At 33.8% G+C, this 6866-nt stretch overlaps 1 protein-coding gene across 1 annotated transcript in view; it reads left to right on the top strand.

The window, feature by feature from the left end:
• Positions 1–4094: 4094 nt before the first annotated feature.
• The window catches only part of LOC136034540 (metal cation symporter ZIP14-like), a 91664-nt gene continuing 88892 nt past the window's right edge, over positions 4095–6866 (top strand). The window contains exon 1 of the mRNA XM_065715769.1: positions 4095–4145. The gene's annotated coding sequence lies outside the window, so the exon portion shown is untranslated. The remainder of the gene's footprint in view (positions 4146–6866) is intronic.

Here is a 6866-nt window from a genome sequence, read left to right as displayed (position 1 = left end):
TCTTTTAATAACTCTTTTGTTAACTCTTTTAAATAATTTTCGTGGGCAGAAGAAAGAAACATGTAGAAGACGGAAGTTTAGACATCTGTATTAGCGGACGATAGGAAACATGCGATTGAATAATTGAAGAGAGAAGAATTTTAAGAATGTTACCAGGAAATGAATGCTTTAGCCTCCAAAGAACATAAATATTTTTAGTGACCTTCAGCTTCATCATATCATTGTGTTTCTTAAGTGATAGCTTTTTATCTAGAAAAATTCCCAGGACATGTAAAAAATTACAGTCAGGTCTAGAGGACCGGATGGTCTAGATCAGGTCTAGATGGTCCTTCAAGAGGACCGGATCTCTTTTATACCAAGGCAAGATTGAGAGACTTAAGAATAAATAAAAAGTTTTGATCTGGATACACTTGATAAAGGAAGATTTGCCTCAAACCACCATAAAACATGCTCGGAAAGATATTTCAGGTTCAGCCGCAGACAAGACTCATGTTTAGTCAAAGTGGAGAGGGGGCTATCAACTGAAAAAGCAATCAGGCCATCTTCTAATCCAGACTCATACCTTAGAGATCCTGATTGGCTTATTGACAAAGAGGAAATTATACTTGCTGATTACTATTTCTAACTCCAAAGAAAGCTCATTAACATAAATTAAAGCCGCGTCAGACCGAAAACCAATCCTTGAGGTGTATCCCTGATACCTCATCCATGAAACCTGATATCATGAAAAGATTCACCATTCGAAATGAAACGTCCCATCAGACATGACGAAAACCAATAATGGGTGTTTGACCATAGACCGAAGAGAGAAATTTTTTGAAGGAAAATGTGATGTGTAAAAGGATCAAAAGCCTTCCAAACATTAAAAAACAAAGCAGCCGAGAGTAAGCCAAAATTGAGAACAGAGTAAATAAAGTCTAGTAAAGAAACACGTGCATGCTAAGTAGAATTTTTAGCCTGAAAATCAAACTGAAAATCATGGAAGAAATCTTTAGCCTCAAGAAAACTTACGAACTGTGATACATATGGCTTTATCAACAACTCTGGTAAAAACTGACAAGAGCAAGAATAGCCCATTGTTAGATGCTTCATTCTGAGAGAACTTCCTTTGTAAAAAACTGTAATTCTAGCAAATTCAAGAAATCTGCAACTTTGTTAACTAGGAGCAAATAGACGGAAAATAACTTTGAGGACCCGTGTTGGTATCTGATCTAGACTGATAAAGACATGCCTTTTAGTGACATTAAAATTTAAGGTGCTTCAAAATTAGTAACAAGATGTAGCAACATGAATTCCAAGCAAATTGGGTCTAAGGAAGACTTGTCAAACAGTTCGTGGTAACGAACTGTAGTAAGGAGCGACCCAGCTCAATAGTAACCAAAACTCTAAAAAATTGAATTTTGATATCAATAGCTACATCAAAAGAACCGCATTTTAATGCTGATTTTAAATATATAAGTTTCATCAAGTTTAGTCTTACCCATCAAAAGTTACGAGCCTGAGAAAATTTGCCTTATTTAAGAAAATAGGGGGAAATACCCCCTAAAAGTGGTAGAATCTTAACGAAAATGACACCATTAGATTCAGAGTATCAGAGAACCCTACTGTAGAAGTTTCAAGCTCCTATCTACAAAAATGTGGAATTTCATATTTTTTGCTAGAAGACAAATCACGGGTGCGTGTTTATTTGTTTGTTTGTTTGTTGTTTTTTTTCCTTTTTCCCACGGGTCATTCTATCGGCCAAGTGGTTCTATAATGTTGCAAGAGGGCTCATTCTAACGGAAATGAAAAGTTCTAGTGCCCTTTTTAAGTGACCAAAAAAATCGGAGGGCATCTAGGCCCCCTCCCACGCTCATTTTTTTCCCATATTCAAAGGATCAAAATTTTGAGATAGCCATTTTGTTCATCATAGTCGAATACCATAATAACTGTGTCTTTGGGGATGACGTACTCTCCCACAATCCTTGGGGGAGGGGCTGCAAGTTACAAACTTTGACCAGTGTTTACATATAGTAATGGTTATTGGGAAGTGTACAGACGTATTCAGGGGGGTTTTATTTTGTTTGGGGGTGGGGTTGAGGGGAGGGGGCTATGTTGGAGGATCTTTCCTTGGAGGAATCTGTCATGGGGGAAGAAAATGCAATGAAAAGGGCGCAGGATTTTCTAGCATTACTATAAGAAAACTATGAAAAATAAACATGAAAACGTTTTTTCAAATGAAAGGAAAGAGTAGCATTGAAACTTAAAACGAATAGAGATTATGACGAGCATAAAGAGCGAGGTATTTAGGAGGAGATAAATACCTCGCTCTTTATGCTAAAGTATTTTTAGTAATTTCAACTATCTATTCTACGGCCTTTCTGATTCAGGGGTCATTCTTAAAGGATTGGGACAAAACTTACGATTTAGTGTAAAGAGCGAGGTATTAACGAGGGTACAAACCCCCTCGTATACACAATAAAAATATAAGATTATGAAAGTTTGTTGCGTAAGTTAATTCTTCAGTTACGTATATTTTTTACTAATAAAAACGTTCGTTAAAAATTAAAAGTTCTAGTTGCCTTTTTAAGTAACCGAAAAATTGGAAGGCAACAAGGGCTCCTTCTACACCCCTTATTTCTCAAAATAGTCTGATCAAAACTAAGAGAAAGCCATTTAGCCAAAAAAAGAATTAATATACAAATTTCACTTTAACAATTTATGTGCGGAGAGCCAAAACCAAACATGCGTTAATTCAAAAACGTTCAGAAATTAAATAAAAAAAAAAACTAATTTTTTTAGCTGAAAGTAAGGAGCGACATTAAAACTTAAAACGAACAGAAATTACTTCGTATATGAAAAGAGATGCTTCCTCATCAACGCCCCGCTCTTTACGCTGAAGTTTGACTCTTTCTCTCAACTCTTCTTTTTGAAACAGTAAAAAACTTTAGCGTAAAGAGCGGGGCGTTGATGAGGAAGTATTTCTTTTCATATACGAAGTAATTTCTCTTCGTTTTAAGTTTTAATGTCGCTCCTTACTTTCAGCTAAAAAAATTAGTTTTTTTATTTAATAACAGAAATAAGACACACCCAAATTCTCAAAAGACGCTGTATTTTGCCCAATATTGACAAATTAAGATTCTAATTTCTTCTGATTCCCATTGGTCCCTGTTACATTATCACCATCAATAAGCAGACTTGAAAGAAGTGGCTCACGAACGTGAGCTCTGTTTAAGTTCTGAATCATATCAAGTACGATCATGGCAAAATTGCTATGTAAACAGGTTTTACTCGATGAACAGGAGACTTGTAAAAGCTTCTCTATGTTTTACAATCGTCATAGCGATGTTGAGATGCCAACCCTTCAACTTTGTTCACAAGTGCTTTTTTCATATCCAACTTCTTAGAAGCCTCAAGGTCATCTACAGCTTATGCAGCTCTCACCTTTTAAGCCTGGATGCGTGTGGTAGGTAAGTACAAAAAATGAGAATAGTAGTTTTTATTAATTTGAAAAATATATTAAAATACTGATTCAGATCTGATTTGGATTCCACTTCAACTCAAGACTGTTCATTCAATCCAGATCTAAAAATAATAAGATTTTAAAGGTTTTTAAATGAGACGAAGAATTAGAACTGTCAAACGTGGAATTTGATGACGCTGGAATCGGCTAAATGAATATTATAGGAAAGTTGTCTAAAATATCGCAACAAACTTTTTGAGTCTTCTACTGATTTGTTTCCTTGTATTCTCCCATTTGTTTTGTATCAGTTTTGATCAATTTTAAATTTTTATTTTACAAGGCCTAGGGCTCTCTAAATGAGACCAATGGGGGCTAAGAATGCATTATCAAAAACGTGAATATAACCACAAAAATGAATAAGAAATCAGCAGTTTAAGAATGTTTCTCTTTTTATTCTAGTATGTTTCCTTCTGAGCAGTCAGTACTCTAGACCTTTCCTGCCACAAATCCAAAATATATATTTGGTCTTCTTCCCTTAAAGGTCCCCTACCAAATATAAATTTTTTTTTGCCTCATAAACGGGTTCCAAAGGCTTTTATTAAGCTGCCATCGTTTTTTTTTAGTCTTAGATAGCGCTTTTTTAAACGTCTTAGCGAAGCATTTCAAAGTTTAAAATGTTGGATCAGTAATAAACATTTCTATGGTAGGCGTCACATAGGCATCAGTGTCTAAACGTGACTTAGACTTGCAACAACAACATCAAATTTTCGGGAGCAGAGGGATAATAATTCAAGCTGATTGGTGGTTCACACGATCCAGCTTTGTCCAGTAAGCTTATTCATTGCTCAAAATATTATGAATTAGCCTACTGGGTTAGATTGTGAGTTTGTATTATCTTTGAGGGTGGTAAATGTTGAATATTCATGAGTGGTTTTGGCTAGCCTCGGCTAATAAAAGCAAGAATTACTTAATATATTTGATTGGCTAAACACAAAGTGACAATACACATTTTGCCTAAGCCTAATGTTTGATAAAATTAACCTAGCCTACCTTTAGATGGCAAATGTTCTTCTGAATCTTAGAAGAAGTTCTAAATTATAGGTTTAGGCCTAGCTAAGCCCCTTTTCTTGTATGAAGCTGCTTATTTTGCCTTGAATCAAATTGTGTAGTGACATGTTGTTCCTTATGCCTCTTGGTAGGAAAACTAAGATGAAAATATAGGTTACCATTCGATTCAAATTTTAACAGTTAATTAGGTCTAGGCTTAGTGCATCAAATATTCAAAGTGCTTGGCATTTAAGAACAATTCTATGCAACTTTTATCTTAGTATAATTCTTGACAAGCTATTTTTTGCTATCTTTGAAAGTGGTTAGGTTAGGAAAATAAAACTTCCATGGATGTATCAACAGGAATTATGTTATCAGAACTAAAACCCAAGAAAAAGAAACTGGTATAGTAAGTGAAAATTGAGGTAAAAAGCTGTTTTGTCAATATATCAATAGACATAGACTGCTCAAGTAGGCAAATTTCAAAAACTTAGAAATCAAAAATGGGTTAGCATAGAAGCTTGGTAATGCCTTTGCATAGTATATTTATGACTATGGATTCATTGCTAAAAGTTTCATTTTCCTAATCTAATTAAGGCTAGAAAAGGGGCAACTGGAACAATTGGGCTTTGCATTTGAAAGAGCCCCATGCCACCATAAACATGAACATTTGATTTCCAAAACCATTAAATGTTCTTAATAATTCCAGTGAGCATTTCTTCTGGAGAGAGTTATTTTCTAGACTAAAAACAGTGAAAAAAGGTACTTGTGTCTAATAGTTGTCAAATGCAAGTTCTGTCAAAAAGTGAAGTTTGATTAATGCTAATGACATTGTCAGTATTTTAGACCATGGAGTGAAAGTCATTCAGTTTTTGATCTGTTTTGATATGATATAGTGTCTGACCATAAATGTTGAAATGACAATTTGGGATTTTCTAAGGACTAAAGAAGAGGCAATTAGACTTTTCCAGTTAGACTTATACTCTTTTGATAAAGACCCTTTTTGGAAATGTACAACTAGGCTATGTATGAAACAAGTCATTTGCATGTCAATACATGGTTTGCATACAGTAGAATACCATTTGTTACTTTATTTTTTTTCATTTATTTGTGGGTTTACAAATTGTCATCCATGGCCTTTGGATTCTGGGCATATATTTCTAAGTTGCTGTTTTCATGATTTTGTTGACAAAGTATAATATTTTGATCATATTTTGTTTTATATGATTAGGATTAATCAAACTTCACTTCTCAACATAACTTGAGTGCAATGGCTATAAAAGACAAGTACCAAAAAGCTATGTGATGTTGACAATCAAACAGGATAGAATAAATACTTTATCAATTACTTTGACTGAAAGTGAAGACACAGGAAGACAAAGGAAAATAGATTTTAAAACCATATTAGAAGTATTTGCTGAACAAAAATTTAGAAGTATGTGAATTCACTTGCCTATATTTGGTGATTTAAATTTAAAAAAGCATTTCCAACAGTTTTATAATATCTAGGGGAAACAAATGTAGTTAACATTAGCACAAAATGACTACGGAAAAGAACAGAAGAGGAAATGTTTGCTCAAAATGAAAAAAACTAGGCCCTCAAATGAGAAAAAGATCAAGAGAACAACCTGAGAAATGTAAATGTACAATGGGAGATAATGAACACCCTAGACCATCAAAAGTGAGAAGATGAGTCCAAGCAGCTAAGACAAAAGGCACTGAAAAAGTATCTGAACAATGATAAATAAAGATCAAAGAAATATGTAGTTAAAATACAAGTAAAACCAATTGTTAAAACAAGTAAAAAACAAAATTAAAGAATATAGAAATATGCAATTAAAAGATAAGTGACAGCAAGAATCACAAAGATTCAAAACTAAAGTGAAGAACAAAAAAAAAAGAAATATGCTGTTGCAAGACATGCAACAATGAGGATAAGAACAAATGAAATGGAAGTAACCTACAAGAAATGTGTGGTCACAATGTTAGGAAATATATTACTGCAAGAATAAATAAAAATGTAGTTAGAAGATAATCATGAGCAAGAATTACAAACAACAGCAGGAATCAGAACTTGTCAAATATGAGACTGAAGAACAAAGAATTGTACAGCTAGCAGACAGACCAAAGCTAGTATCAAGAGTATCAAAAATGACAATGAAGAACGAATAACTCTGCTGCCAAAGTAAATCAAGAATTAGAAATACTACACACTCAAAAACAAACCAGTTTTATCTCTGTATTGTAATTACACTTGTCTAACAAATAAAAAATGAATATACACTTATCTACACTATACCTTACAAATGAACTAACCTCCTTTTTGTACAATACTTCAAGGGGGGAATTTGCTTCTCACTCAATTAGACTATCTGCC

The sequence above is a fragment of the Artemia franciscana genome, chromosome 13 (genome assembly GCF_032884065.1).
Source record: "Artemia franciscana chromosome 13, ASM3288406v1, whole genome shotgun sequence".
NCBI lineage: Eukaryota > Metazoa > Arthropoda > Branchiopoda > Anostraca > Artemiidae > Artemia > Artemia franciscana.
Note: the sequence above shows the minus strand (reverse complement) of the source record. Positions and strands in the feature narration are given on the sequence as shown.